This window comes from Harmonia axyridis, chromosome 6 (assembly GCF_914767665.1).
Source record: "Harmonia axyridis chromosome 6, icHarAxyr1.1, whole genome shotgun sequence".
Taxonomy (NCBI): domain Eukaryota; kingdom Metazoa; phylum Arthropoda; class Insecta; order Coleoptera; family Coccinellidae; genus Harmonia; species Harmonia axyridis.
Window position 1 is genome coordinate 23,613,624 of NC_059506.1, and position 16,757 is coordinate 23,630,380.

Below are 16,757 nucleotides of genomic sequence, written 5' to 3' on the forward strand. Positions count from 1 at the left end.
AAATTGTGGGTTTCGGCCTATCGGGCACTAGGGACAGGTCTTCTTGTATTTTATTTTTCTTTAAGAATGAGATTTTAGTGACTCTGTCTGCTCGCAGAAGGCGTTATGGGTTTCGCGCTACACATACTTTGGCCCCGTCGGATTTATAGGAGTCATCGCGTTACAACAGAGTCACCTCTCCACGATTGTGTGAGAAGGTGTGTCTTAGGCATAGATCGCTGGATAGCCTAACTGATGAGTCGACCAGCCATCTCGGGACGAAACACCAAACCCCAGGAGAGGGCGCACATCGTAACTTGGCTCGAGAAAGTCTCACCAAAAGATGAAGATTGAAAAAGGAAAATGTGGTTGATTTTAATATGTATTTATAAGAAGAGAAAATCCTTATCTTCAGCTCAGATAAAGCTTAATAATTTCAGTATGCATACAAAATTTCATGACAAAAACAAATAATTCTTTCTTTTCCAAAAAAAAAACAATAACACCCAAGAAAAAATTAAACTCTGGTCAATATATGTCTATATTCGGGAGAATTTCAAGGACTTTGGAATTTTATGGATACTGCCTTATTTTTCTATTCCTTAATCCTTTTCCCAAGCTGATCTCTGATTCAGGGGGATTGAAAGCAATTCCATGTTATCTGCAAATATTTATTTGGTGGAACTATGTAGTTCGAAAACTATTAAATCATCAAAACTGCGCATTTGGACCTTGGAAGACAAATTTGAAAACCGTGTTTACCACTCAATTTATGTGGCATTTATGATCAATATATTAGACGTCCATTAAAAAAAATGTTTGAAGATATAATTATATATTATTTCCGATTTACTATTAGGTGAACAACTTAGCTTCCGCCGTTTTGCAATAGATGGCTGCAGCGGTAAGTGGTAGTCGAAATAAATAGATCATAGATGTCATACAATTATTTTTGGTAATTGTAAACATATAAGGCCATCAAAATATTAATCGATTTGTGTCTGCATCATAGTTATTCTCGATTAAACATGTCAGCTAACGAGCCAAATTGTCGTCATTTACAGGAGGTTTTAATTTTCTGCTTCAATATGAAAAAATCTGCGACTGAGGCTCATCGAATGCTCTCAAATACATATGGTGAGGCCGCTATTAGTGAAAGAACGTGCCGAAAGTGGTTTCAAGTTTCAACACTTCAAGAACGGAGATTTTGCGGTCGAAAATCAGCATGGCGGTGGAAGAGAGAAGGTTCTCGAATATGCAGAATTGGAGGCATTATTTGATCAAGACTGGTGTCAAACGCAACAAGAATTGGCAGGATCGTTAGGAGTGACACAACAAGCCATTCCAAAACGCCTGAAAGTCATGGGAATGATTCAGAGACAAGGAAATTGGATGACGCAGTAGTTGAAGCCTAGACATATTGAACAGCGTTTGTTTGCTTGTGAACAACTACTTGCAAGGCAAAGACGGAAGGAATTCCTGCATCACATTGTAACTGGAGACGAAGATTGGGTTCATAACGATAACCCCAAGCGCATAAAATCATGGGGATATCCCGGCCATGCTTCCACGTCGACATCCAAACCGAATATTCACGGTTCCAAAGTCATACTCAGTATTTGGTGGAACCTGCTCGGCGTAGTGTATTATGAGTTGTTAAAATCGGCTGAAACAATCACAGGCAATCGTTATCGAATGCAATTAATGCATTTGAGCTGAGCATTGAAAGAAAAACGGCCGCAATACAACGAGGGACATAATAAAGTGATTCTCCAGACGTTGCTCTCTCGAACTATCACTTGTTTCGATTAATAGCATACGGCCTGGCTGACCAGCAATTCCGGTCTTATGAAGAATTAAAAATTGGATCTATTCGTGAATCGCTTCATGAGATGACCAGTTTTTTCAACGCAGGATTCTTGCGCCGCCTGAAAGATGGGAGAAAGTAGTGGCCAGCGATGGAAAATACTATGAATCAAAATGTATGATCAGTTTTTTACAAAAAGCCGCGAATTTCGGAAAAAACGGCGGAAGCGAAGTTGTACGCCTATGTAGTTACACCTTATTATGTTTGATTGCAGGAAATACACAAAATGAGCCGATGATTCTTATTGAAATATTTAATTTTAAAGCGTTCATTTCAATCATCGAACAAACTTTATTATAGTTATGGAGCAACATGATACACATTCAGTGTAACTTATAATGATTGATACACCTTTGGAATTCTTCAAGGAAATGACAATTGTCAACTTATAATTATAGCAATTATGATGTACACTGCTCAACAATTGATAGGGATCACTTATTTGTCCTGAATTTATTTCTGAAATATTCGCTCTAAGATTATAAATTTAGTCAGATATCAGAGTATTTTCAGTTGATAATATGGTTCACTTGAGAAAAGAATGAAAAAATGGAAAGTTGGAGAGAAAAAAGACTTCATTAGAAACACTCAAAATTCTGTGTTTGAATAACATAAAAATTTTATGATGAAACCACAAGAAGGCTGAAGTTTTGGTTAAGCTAGTACCTAGTTGGTCCCCCACGAGCTCGTCTCAAAAGCATTCCACCCTACGAGGCATACTTTCGATCAAACGATTTATAAAATTTTGGGGCAAATTCGTCCAAATATCCCGTAAAGCGTTAGAAAGGTCCTCCAGGTTATTGATCGGTTGTTCTAAGGTTGACAATTGTCTAGACATCTCAGACCAGACATGTTCGATGCGATTCATGTCTGGAGAGCGAGCTGGCCAGTCCATCCTATCAATAGCATGAGTTTCTAGCGCTTCATTAACCAGACGACTACGGTGTGGACGGGCATTATCGTCAACTGAAACGAAATTCTCGCCCACGGCAGCCGCAAACGGAACAATTATGGGTTCAATAATCATATCGTGATATCTCTGGCTGGTCATGATGGTGTTCTGCAGAACAACCAACTCTGTGCGTTGGTTCAAACAAATGCATCTCCATACACATATAGAACCTCCACCACAAGCTGTTGTGGGTACCATAAACTGTTCTGCTGTCATGAACGGGTTGGTCAGAGAAAGTTGACCAATCGTTCACTTATCTCCGGTTGAGATGTTCTTTTAACCCCTGGAAGAGCGGCTTTCCAGAGGTCTCGGAGAATTAATAATTAAATAAGTTTACCAAAGATTTTATACGTAAGTCCGGCCTGTCGCTTCAATGGACAGGTCTTATTAGTTGAATTTTCTTCTCTAGGGGCTGGATTAGTTTATTGGGTCAATGAAAATCGATTTAAATTTTAAAACTAAATATAATAAAGAAAAATAAAAAATAACCAAAGTTACAATATCCCTTGAAATGTTGACTCAACGGCCAAAATTTTATAAAACAACAATGTCTCAAATAATCTGTTATTCAAACAAACAAAACAATATATCCACTTTGAATTTGAGAGAATCGGGACTACTCAAATAAACTTATTTTCATTGAAAGAAAAGAACATTCACACATCAACAAATAAACTAAAAAGTAAATAACCAAAAACTTGCCCTTATCCCACGATGCTAGGTGAGTATTTTAGGCCCTGCCTAAACCTAGTTTTAATTTTTTTTTCAAACTGTTCACTCGAAACGTGTAATTCCTTATATAACACTTCACTCCCGATCCGCGAACTCCGATCTGACCTAATTTATTCCAAAGAGATTCAAAAAAACAAATTCTAACTTTATCCCAAAAAAAAAAATAATCCCTAATTTTCTATTTCTAACCTAAGTCTTCCTTTCTCAGAGCCAAAACAATTCCTTCTTCCCTAAAAACTTGAAATTCCTTCAACTCTCTGTCATCTACTAAATTTATTACTCAGATATTGAAAAGGAATTGTTTTGCTCTAAGTCCGGTTTCGCGACCGACGTTCTAATTCTCAACCTTTCTCAATAAGAGACCCTAAGCGATACTAACTTCTTCTTTTCCTTCACAAAAATCGTAACCTCGTACTTCTCTTAAGACCGCCCCAACAATTCCACAAGATACCATGCCAATTAGATCATTGGTTAAAAGATTTTTTTATCCTTCTTCATTTTTCGCCAACAGACCTTCAACCTCAGTTCAAACTAGATTTTTATGCAGTCTCAGCAAGAACCATACTTCGATTTTGCCTACAGCCGGACGGATTTTCTGCTATGTCAATGTGACCAAAAAGTATTTACTGAACTCAGATAAGCCAAGATTTCCCCGTATCTAAATGTATTCTTCTTATCCGTGAAAGATATATCGATTTCACCAACGTAGTGTCGAGACGTCTGGAGACGGTAACTAAGAAAAGCATTGATTGGAAAACAAAACATCCTTATACTAAGATAAGATCAGTTTACATAAGGCGCGATCACTCTTTGAATTTAACGTATTTCCTCGGCATAATAATTCTAATAATTTCGATAATTTTTCAAATATCCGCTTTACTACATCACACCCTTATCCGAAAAAGTTGTGGCATCGGATGCCATAACTTTTCCCTTACTTTCATCCTTATTAGTTTAATAGTCCTTCCTCTCCAATAATCACAATAACTGTAACTCCTATATCAAAATGATACTGACTCAAAGTAATTTAAATTTTTCATTCTTAAACTAAAAACTCATCATTATCCAATATCAAACTGCTTACTAACAGATACAAAATAAAACAAAAACCTATTAACCAAACTTTTCAGAAGCTAATCTTAAAGAGAAACTATATCATCTCTACCTACCCTAAGGTCTTAAAGTCTATGGTGGTATGTTTTCCGACATTATTCAATAATTCATATCAAATATTATTTACTCAAATAAAATGAAAAAGATAAAATCCAAATCCTAATATGTAATAAAACAAAAAAAAATCAAAAACAATCAAATCAATTCGAAATATTTTTCTCTTATGCACTTCACTAACTCCAGCATGGAGTTTGTTCACTTTTCGGGATTTCAAAATTTCACTATCGCGGCACTTTCTGGTTCCATTATACTGCTTCATAGGATTGTCTGGTGGAATGGTACTATATTTCTTCTTTGGATCTCATCTTCGTCACGGAAATAACCTTTTACTTCGACATCCATCAAAGTTCTGGTGATCTGCTCTCCTTCTGCTTGATGACGATTCATTTCTCTCATAGGGCTTATACTTCATAGACTGGCTAGCTTTATTTTTCCATACAAACTTTCAAATAAGGACTGTCGGTCATATAATTCCAAGGCCATATTTAATCATGCGAAATACAACGTTGAATACCATTGAAGTCCATTCATGAATACTCGACTATCGGCGAGGGAGCCATTTCTCCCAAATCAAACATACTCGTCGTCCAACGACATCTACTATGCTGCTACTCATTCAGCATATTTCTACCATTTACATCTTGGTTTCAAGATTCAGGATTCTCTGAGCATTTTCTTTATCCCCAGTTCCATTGTAATCCCATCTTTTTCTTCCTCCATTTCATAATCTTCTTTAGTCAACATATCTTCTTCCTCGTCTTCTTCTTCAACTATCACTCTAAAACTCCTCTTTATCTACAGCCTACTGATTGATTAATAATAATAATAATAATAATATGCTTTATTTCATGTAAAGGAAAATACATTCTCGAATGAACCTACTCGACATGAAATAGTGTCATAGAAGGCTTGCACTCAGATTGCATAGTTCAAGAATTCCTCAATCGTGTAGGGTTCAATCTTCAGCAGGAGCTTGTATACGAGTTTCTTTAGATGTTTAAGGGATGATTCTTCTCTTATGTAGTTCGCAATTTTGTTGTAATAACGTATACATCTGTACTCTGGTCCTTTCTCAGTTAGGGTTAACCTGTGCTTTGGGTATTTTAGTGTGGTCGTTCTCGTTTCATATTGACTAGCTGTTTTCTCCTTGAAGTAATGCCTATTTTTGAACACGAAAAGTAGGCACTCCTGGATATGGATTGCAGGTGCAGTTAGGAGGCCATTTTCCCGAAATATCCCCCTGCAGGATTCAATTCTCCTCATACCAAACATCACCCGAATGGCTCTCTTTTGCATCTTTAATATGGCTGTCATGTTGCTGGAGCTTCCGTAGAACAAGATCCCATACCTCATCTTTGACTCAAAGACCGCCTGGTATATCGTTTTCAAAGATGTGGAGTCAAGATGTTTCCTGAGGACTCCCAATGTGTAGCAGATAGAGCTCAGATTTGTTCGTAGTTCCGAGATATGTTCGTTCCAATTGAGGGATTCATCTATGTGAAGGCCTAAGAAATGTCCAGATTTCTGCAGGTGTACAGTGGAGTTTGTCATTTGGATGTTTGTTGGCGTCTGAAAGCCTGCATGTGTAGTCTTGAAAAGGATTGCTTTTGTCTTCTCCGTATTCATTTGTAGGTTGTTGTCTTTGAACCATTCACTTGCTTGAGCTAATGTTGTCTTCACTAAGTTGGCTGTTTCTGGAAAAGTATCTGCTTTTATACTCAAATCGGTGTCATCTGCATAATTTATCATCTTTATATATGGTTTAGAGTCAGTTATCATGGACAGATCGTTAAGGAAGATGATAAAGAGTATGGGGCCCAATATACTTCCCTGTGGCACGCCCAGCTCAGTAGGTGCTACATCTGACAATGTTTCCTCGTTGTTCTGGAAAATTACCACTCTGTGTCTACGATTTGTCAGGTAGGACTTAAACCAGTTTAGTTCTGTTCCCTTTATACCATATGACTGAAGTTTATCAAAGATGAGATCATGGGATAGGCTATCAAATGCCTTCGACAAGTCCAGCATTAATGTAATCATGATCTGGGAGTCCTCCAGAGCACCCAAAACCTCAGTGATAAACTCAAATACTGCAGTCTGTGTTGATTTTCCTTTTAGGTATCCATGTTGGCAGGACGTCAAGATATCCTCTTCTATCAGGTATGAAGTTAGTTGCATACAGATGGCCATTTCTAATATTTTCGAAAATGTTGGGAGGATACTTATCGGTCTATAGCTCTCTGGTTTATTTAATTCCCCTTTTTTGTATATCGGCTTAATCAGTGCCGTCTTGAAAATCTCTGGGAATATGCCATTTTTCATAGACGTGTTTATGAGATATGTGAGAGGACCTGCAATCTGTCTTGTGCACTCTTTTGCAAGCTTCATTGGGATACCATCAGTGCCACAGCTATTTTTGTTCTTCAACATACTTATTATTTTCATGGTTTCTTCTTCAGATATTGATCGAAGTTTGAGGTTAGATGTAGCGCCTGGGATCTTACAGTGGGGTTCTAAATTTTTTTTGCAGTTGGTTTTATTGGTTGTTATGGATGAGAAGTAGCTGTTGAACTCATTTGCCATTTCTTTTGGATTTCCTGTTATATCGGTATTTTGGTGTGTGCTACCTTTAATTTTCTTAACTGTGTTCCACAGGGCTTTGGTTTTGTTGTCCGATTCAAGTATTTGTTTTCTATAGTTCTGGCGTTTTTCCTCTTGGATAATAAGATCATATTCTCTTTTTGCTTCTTTGTACGGTTCTTGAAATGCTGGGTTGTATATTTTGCAGGTATGTAGTATGTCCAGTCTTGATTTACAGTTCCTTAGTTTTTCGCTCTTAGGCTTTGATTTTTTGGTGGTCTTCAGTACTGATTTCTTCATGGGACATGAAAAATCCATCTCGAGTTTAAATATATTCGAAAAGGTTGCCCATTGTTGATCTACCTCCTGCTCTGGGATATCCTTCAAAATTTCCCAATCTACTTGTTCCAATCTTTCTTTCAGCTCCTGTATGCTATGCGGTGTCATAATTCTTTTGTATTTATATTTATTAGTATCCTCTATTTGGTGTTTTATTGTTAAAATTTGAGCTGTATCGTGGTCTGAAATGTTTGTTCGTATTGTTTTTGCTGTATAGTTTTTATGGTTTGTAGCTATGTTGTCTATGCATGTGCTACTGGTAGATGTGGTTCTTGTCGGTACTTCTATTGTTGGTATTATGCCATACGAGTTTAGGAGCTCGAGAAAGTCCTTTGTGTTCCTATTTTCCTTATCAAGTATGTTGATGTTAAAGTCTCCTGCAATAATAACTGTGTTCTTTGTCCAGGATATCATATCAAGTACTTCTTCTATTTTCTTGAGGAATAGTCTGGTTTCATTTGGAGGGGAATAGATGGATAGCAGTATTATGTTTCCCGAGTGGGTCCTGATCTCAACTGATGATATTTCCATAACCTTTTCTATTGACATTTTTACTATATCTTGTCTTTCTTGGTAAGCTGTGCCTCTTCTTAGGTAGATTGCACTACCTCCATGTTTATTTAGGGATCTGCAGAAGGAGCTTGCAAGTATGAAGTCTTGGATACCATGATTGCTGAGTTGTTGTTTGTCTCTCCAATGTTCAGTTAAGCAAAGTGCGTTAAGAACTTCAAGATCTTTTATTGTATCCTCTATTATATTTATTGAGTTGGATAGGGACTGGACATTTTGGTGCAAGATGGAGAAGTATCTATTTGGGTAGGTGTTGTGCCCCTGATTGTACTCTATAAAAAATTCTTTTTCAAGAATTCTTTGTGCCTTCTGAAGTCGAATCTCTTGATTCCCACTCCTTCTGGCCAAAAGGACGTATCATATAGGGAGTCTTTTTTATCTATTGGTGCTGTTACTAAGAATCTTTTGTTGTAATTTGGATCTCCTTCTAGTTCGTGTACATCTATCTTACAATTATGAAAATCTTCATGTTTCTGAATATATTCTTTTATGGTTTCTGCCTTCACATGATTTTTAATACGGTATAGGTACATCCACACTCTTCTTTCTACTCCGGCGAATCCGGCACTTCTGTCATTTTCGTTTAATTTAGCTGTTCCCAAATTTTTCCTAGGTTGCTTGTTAGTTGACGTTAATCTATTTCGTCGATAATTTACCTCCTTGAATGTACCTTCATTGTCTTGATTTGCTCCATTTGATTGTGGTTTTGGTTTTATGTTTGTAAATTCGATTGGATTTGGCGTTTGTTTACTGGATTTTGAGGTTGACGGCTGTCTTGATATGTCAGACATGTAGTTACCGAGTACTGCTTGTGAGTAGTTCATCTGCGTCCCATTTCTGTTTTCCTTACTACTGTCATTTTCATTTGATGTCGAAATCGTTGTTGCTCTTGCGCAGGATATAACTTTTGAATCCCGAGGATTATTTCCACCGTTTGTTGTCATCTGTTTTTTATCGGCATTTTTATTATGATTTTTTCTGGATTCATCTAATTTCTCCATCAATAATGAGTTGTTTAAATTCAGGATTTTGTTTTTGTCTTTCATTTCTTCGTTAAGTAGTTTCAAATATGCAATCTCCATTTTTAGTTGGTCATTTTCCGCTTTCACCTTATTTAAGAGGATTGATATTTCTTTACTGTTTTCTGATGGTCTGATGGTCTGATGGTCTGATGGTTTTTACTGATTGATTTACTCTCTAACCAGTTTATCGAAAAGGTGATCGTCACTTCTCAGGTAATGTTCAGTTTATAATCAACATTGATATATATTGTCTGACGTCATGATATCATTTCAGTTTTGGACATTAACACACAATTGGAAGTAAGGTTATTCCGTTAACTCGGATTCGATCCATCCATATTCCTGAAGTTACTTCCATCCTTCGTTGTAGACTTCTTCTTCGATTCGCAAATTTTCATAAAATATTACAAAAAAAAATATAATCTGTGCATTATTTCGCTCTAACTAGATATCATATCTCCCTTAAAATTTCGTAATCAATAAAAAAAACTCAAACCAACTAATTATATGAACATAACCACCATAAACGTTCATTAAATTTACCACAAAAAAAAATCCATATATTTTACTGTCAAACCCTTGAGTTGAATGTCTCCTTTATATTATCTCAAATGATCTATTCTGATTTCCAAATAAAACTCTATAAAATTCCTTTTTTTTTCCTGAAGCATAACATAATAATAAAAAAAAACATCAACAAAAAAAAAAAAAAAAAAAAAAAATGAGACATCCATATCCCAAAATGGGGACCCTATATCCGGTAGTGACGTCCTTGGAAGAAGGAGCCACTAGAATCTCACGTTGGGCAGGGTCGACTCAATTCCCTGAGGGACCTGTGTCCCACGTTACCCGTTTAAAATTTCGAAATTGAAAACAAACTCGATTTTATATCATCCAAAAATTAAAAAAAAAAAATTATCTTATCTCCCGAACAGCCTACACTACACCTTACCTACAATTTATTAACTCTTCACTATTTATAAAAATGGAATTCAAAAACAAAATAAATCAACGTAAAATTGGCAACTCTCTATATACCTCACTTCTACTAGTTCTTACTAAATATCCTGAGTTCCACATAATTCTAGAATAATTTTAGTACAATGTTTCCCAGAAACTGAAACTGAAGTTATAATCCGAAATGCCTATTCTCCCTCTTTCTTTGTGTTCAAAATCAAACTATTTATCTACTTCATTGTCTTTTCAAGCCTTTCACTGTCAAAACTAAAAAAGTCCTTATTCATTTTTTCCTGGAGTCAACTTTTTCCTAAACTCAAAATATTCGTATTCAGAATCATCTCAATAAAATCCCAAAATGAAAAAAACCACTAATGTTTCCTCATACAAAACTTTTATTGAAATTCCAAAACCTACTCAAAAAAAACTATCATCATTACTCCTTAAGTGTCTTGATTCCATAAATTGATTCCTTAAATAATTTTATAATACCCAAATTACTTATATGTCTCTTCAAGTATTTCGAGAATCAAACTATCATAAATCCCAAAAAAACTTATTCTGATTTCACTTCGCTATACTTCTCAAGTTCCTTAATCTGAAATAAAATTAATCAAATTTTACCAATATTATCAATTATCAATCATTTTACGCAATTATCAAAAATCTCAAAAAAAACAAATTTTCCATAATTCATCAAACCTATAAAAAAAAAAAAAAATCACCAAAATTTCCATTACTTATCCAAAATGTCGAAAATTTACCAAAATATGAATAATCTATATTACAATGGATTTATCTGTATGTACCGTTATCTATTAATCCCAACCCCATCGATCCGGTGGGCGACGTACTCTAGTCGATCTACGTAGAGGGATTTCTTCCTCCTCTATTTCCTCATCTTCAAATTGCGCTCGATTCAACCTCATAATCATCCTCATCGGCGAAAATTTTCGTATCTCAGTCCGTTCATCATCAGATTCAGTCTCGCTACCGTCCGTATCTAATTTCTCCGAACCGTCGGATTCTTCTATATCTATCTCAAACTCTCGATTTCTCGCGGTATACGATTTTAACCTATCTACATGAACGACTTGTTCCTCTCTACCCCCACATTTCCTAATTCTATAGGTCATCGGACCAAGCAATTCCACGATCCTACAAGGTCCTACCCAAGGTTCCGCTAACTTTTTTGATATACCCTGTTTCGCCGACATTTTTTTCAAATAAACTAATTCCCCTACGTCAAATTGAGGATCCACTGTATTTTTGTCAAATTTCTCAACACTATAAGATTTTACCTTTTTTATTGGCTCATTTAATTCCCGAGATTTCGTACTTGTAATATTTTGCTTCGAAATTTTTCCTTTTCCACGGATTTTTTTCTCATCTCTTTCTATGATCCCTATCGCGTCGTCAACGCTTATTTCTTCAATATCACTGTTGGACTGATTTATCCCTTCTCGTTTCGAAAAACCTTTTGTTTCCAATTCCGCTATATTTTCCACTTGAATACCTATATCTCTCATCGCCAAATTTCTTTTCTCCTCGTAATTTTCCGTTTGAGTACCGACCTCCGTTTTTACCTGCAATTTCTCTCTTTCACCTTGTTTTTCCAGACTAACCTGCCTTACCCTGAAGTGATTAACTTGTATTTCCTCTTTCTTCTCCTCTGTATATCTATCCCCTGTATACATACCTTCATTCAAATCTTTATTCAGAAATTTAAACTCTCTTCCCCACATAGTTACCGATGGTTCGTGTTCATACTTAATATGCGCTTGATTTTCCTTAAGAAAATCCCTACCTAGTATTATATCAACGTTTCCTAATGTTTCATCATCCACTAATATGACCGTGCAATCTATCCTCAATCCTTCTCCTATTGGACTCACCGCAATATTCGCCGTACCCCAGGTACGTACATTGTGACCTGATACGCTTGTTAAATCACAGTCAACACCGAATTCATTGACCTCGTCTCTTGAAATCAATCCTCTTTTTACGAGAGACACCGCTGCTCCTGTATCTATTAAGCAAACACCTATCTTTCCGTTGATACTTAATTTTATCAAATATGGTACGTCATGCATTCCTGCCGAATGTACTTCCGGAATTACCAGGACCGTACGTTCCCTAATTTCTCTACTAGGTAGCCGCATTTTTGGAGAACGCAATCCGTTCTGAGTATCAACATCCTTATTACACGTATTTACCGGCAATTTCTCTTTCTCGCTTAGTTTCTCCGACCTAACTCGATTCACACGATTCTCTTCAAATTTTCCCCATGATCCCATATTACTTGTTCCCTGATTACACGATTCAACTTTCTTTCTCATCTCTATAGTCTTTTTCGTCTTTTCAAATGGCAAATTTATTTTTCGTGAAAAATCTCTATTGATATGTATCGTCCCAATGTCAAAATCCTTTCGTCCGCCTGGTTCTATCTCACGATCGTTCCTAGCACATTCCTTTACCCAGCGCCCCGGCTGATTATCGATATTTCGCACTCCTTGAGTTTTATGTATCGCTCTTGCATTATTCCTACATTCTCTTGCGAAATGACCTAATTGACCACACGAAAAACAAATATTCTCAACTTTTTGTCCTCTTTTTCTCCCACTTAATCCAGTATTCCTACAATTTTTCGCAATATGTCCTTTCTTCTCGCATAATTGGCAAGTTATTTCACATTCAATTACCGATATTTTTGAATTAAATGACCTGTATCCCTGAATAATTCTATTTTTCATTTCATGTAATTTTACCAATTCTTCCGCTTTCTCTAAATCCAAATTTTTTTCTCGTAACAAAAACATACCAACCTCTTTCATAATATCTTTTCGAAGTCCCATTTTAAACTGATTTAAAATCAAATTCCTATTTATCTTTCTTATACCCAATTCTTCCTCTTTCGTCGCTCCGATCAAATCTTCAGTTAATAATTCCGCGCCTACTGTTCTTAATCTGGTACAAAATGAAGATACATCCTCATCTTGTCTTTGTATACATCTATTCAAATTCCACTGACATTCCCCCGGTAATTTTTGCGACGTAAATTTTTCAATTAATCTCAATTTTAGTTCTGCATAAGTTAATAAATCTAAAGTAATATCTGATTTAAAATAGCTGTATGCTTCGCCTACTAATTTTAGTTTCAATACAGTGAGGGTTTCGTCCTCACTCCAGCCTTCTATTTTTGCCCTTAGTTCCAATTTATCAAAATATCTCAAAACTTCTTTTCCTGAAAAATTTTCCAAGGTAGTCGACATCATTCCTAGCGAATAACGTTGCATATTTACCATTGCCGGATTCACAGGTGGATTTCCGCCTGGCGTATTAACTGAAGTAGCGCTATTAACAGTACCATGTAGAGGAGGTGTAATCGACATTTTCAATTGAATTTGAATACCCAAAAATTAATAACAATAACACAACCAATACAATAATTTACCTTTACCCTTATATATTTGGTATCCCACGTTGATCAACTGTCTGACCTTTACCTGAAAATCCCTAAATTTCTTTCTTACACCGAAAACTAGTAAATTCCAAAACTAGCACAAATCTGACGTCAATGTATACTTGAAACTCTTTTTCGAATTTTGAAAATTAGAAAATGGATCAAAACTTACTTAAAAATAATTTTGTGAGAAAAATCACTTCAATTAAAAAAAATGTCCCAAAACAAATACCTCTAATTAATTATGAAAATTATTTATTCACTTCTACTTCTAGATTTAGAAAATTAACGTTCAACGAAATAAATTAACTAAGTATAATTCAGGCCCAACAGCTGATTTTCTCCAACTTCCTAAATAACATACCAAAATATAAAACTATTAGAATCCGACACACTCCTCCACCTCAACAAAATTAAATGTTTTCGCCCCTGATAAAAACAACAATACGCTCAAAATAATTCAAATTCAAAAATATCAACCATACACAAAGAATACAAGGTCTATTCATCCAAAAGTCTCCCAATTCAACAGTTTCTTTCTCAAACTTTACTCTAATACTTCAATATTATCAATCCTCAAAATTTCAACTACCAAAAATTAACTTTTCGAAAAATATCCGATCCCAGACAAAAAAATTATCTCTTAAGCTATCACCAATTCGTCATATTATCCCAGAGAAACAAAAATCAACTAATATCCCACCGCTGTCACCAATTTGTCATGAACGGGTTGGTCAGAGAAAGTTGACCAATCGTTCACTTATCTCCGGTTGAGATGTTCTTTTAACCCCTGGAAGAGCGGCTTTCCAGAGGTCTCGGAGAATTAATAATTAAATAAGTTTACCAAAGATTTTATACGTAAGTCCGGCCTGTCGCTTCAATGGACAGGTCTTATTAGTTGAATTTTCTTCTCTAGGGGCTGGATTAGTTTATTGGGTCAATGAAAATCGATTTAAATTTTAAAACTAAATATAATAAAGAAAAATAAAAAATAACCAAAGTTACAATATCCCTTGAAATGTTGACTCAACGGCCAAAATTTTATAAAACAACAATGTCTCAAATAATCTGTTATTCAAACAAACAAAACAATATATCCACTTTGAATTTGAGAGAATCGGGACTACTCAAATAAACTTATTTTCATTGAAAGAAAAGAACATTCACACATCAACAAATAAACTAAAAAGTAAATAACCAAAAACTTGCCCTTATCCCACGATGCTAGGTGAGTATTTTAGGCCCTGCCTAAACCTAGTTTTAATTTTTTTTTCAAACTGTTCACTCGAAACGTGTAATTCCTTATATAACACTTCACTCCCGATCCGCGAACTCCGATCTGACCTAATTTATTCCAAAGAGATTCAAAAAAACAAATTCTAACTTTATCCCAAAAAAAAAAATAATCCCTAATTTTCTATTTCTAACCTAAGTCTTCCTTTCTCAGAGCCAAAACAATTCCTTCTTCCCTAAAAACTTGAAATTCCTTCAACTCTCTGTCATCTACTAAATTTATTACTCAGATATTGAAAAGGAATTGTTTTGCTCTAAGTCCGGTTTCGCGACCGACGTTCTAATTCTCAACCTTTCTCAATAAGAGACCCTAAGCGATACTAACTTCTTCTTTTCCTTCACAAAAATCGTAACCTCGTACTTCTCTTAAGACCGCCCCAACAATTCCACAAGATACCATGCCAATTAGATCATTGGTTAAAAGATTTTTTTATCCTTCTTCATTTTTCGCCAACAGACCTTCAACCTCAGTTCAAACTAGATTTTTATGCAGTCTCAGCAAGAACCATACTTCGATTTTGCCTACAGCCGGACGGATTTTCTGCTATGTCAATGTGACCAAAAAGTATTTACTGAACTCAGATAAGCCAAGATTTCCCCGTATCTAAATGTATTCTTCTTATCCGTGAAAGATATATCGATTTCACCAACGTAGTGTCGAGACGTCTGGAGACGGTAACTAAGAAAAGCATTGATTGGAAAACAAAACATCCTTATACTAAGATAAGATCAGTTTACATAAGGCGCGATCACTCTTTGAATTTAACGTATTTCCTCGGCATAATAATTCTAATAATTTCGATAATTTTTCAAATATCCGCTTTACTACACTGCATACCTTCGACCTCTTTCCCTCCAAGCAAGAATACGTCCATCGGAGTTGACCAAACGAAATCTAGACTCATCCGTAAATAAACATCGGCTCCAATCTTCAAGTGTCCAATTGTGGTGCTCCTTAGCCCATTGCCGTCGTGTTCCCTATTCAAACGGGGATGTTGTACCCTCCTACGTGCTCTCAAACCACGAACATGTAGTCGTCGTCTTACAGTCTGGTTCGAAATTAGAACTCCTGTTGCAACTCTCAGTGATCTATTGAGCCGCGACGCCGGGTAAGTGGGATTTCTCCTAGCATTGAGGATCAAAAGACGATCTTGGGTAGCTGTTGTACTGCGCTGCCGACCTCCCCCATGAACATAAGCTACTGAGTCGTTTTGGATGAACCTATTCCAAGACCGACTCACGACACTTTGCGAAACATTCAACCGCCGGGTCACTTCTCGCTGGGACAAACCTTTCTGTATCCACCGTATGATTTGGTCCAGTTGCACAGGAGCCAAACGTCTTCTCGGCATGACTGATAAGCTGATATTGTTCTCATTTCTTCAATTATTGTCACCTTATGTGTTTGAACGAGAGAAAAAAACAGATTTAATAACAAATACCACATTGCTTTTCACTCCACCTGTAACAGCCTACAGATAATAATCGATTTTGTGAACAAGAGCCGATGATGTGAGGAAGACTTTGATATAATCAACTCGAAACATCTTACTTTTTCCTTAGGGAACATATAATATACAGATATTCACGAGATAACTTGAAAAAATACAAATATAGAGAAGTTCATAAGTGATCCCTAGCAATTGTTGATCAGTGTATATGAAATAATAATTAAACACGCTACATGGTATTCTTCATTGATAATAACAACAAACAAAAACATCTACAATTTATCTTATGAAAAAATCCAAATCATTGACAAATCATATTGCCCCGTGAGTTCGAACCTACAGGAATTCTTAGGAAGTTACATTCATCAGGTTTAGAAAT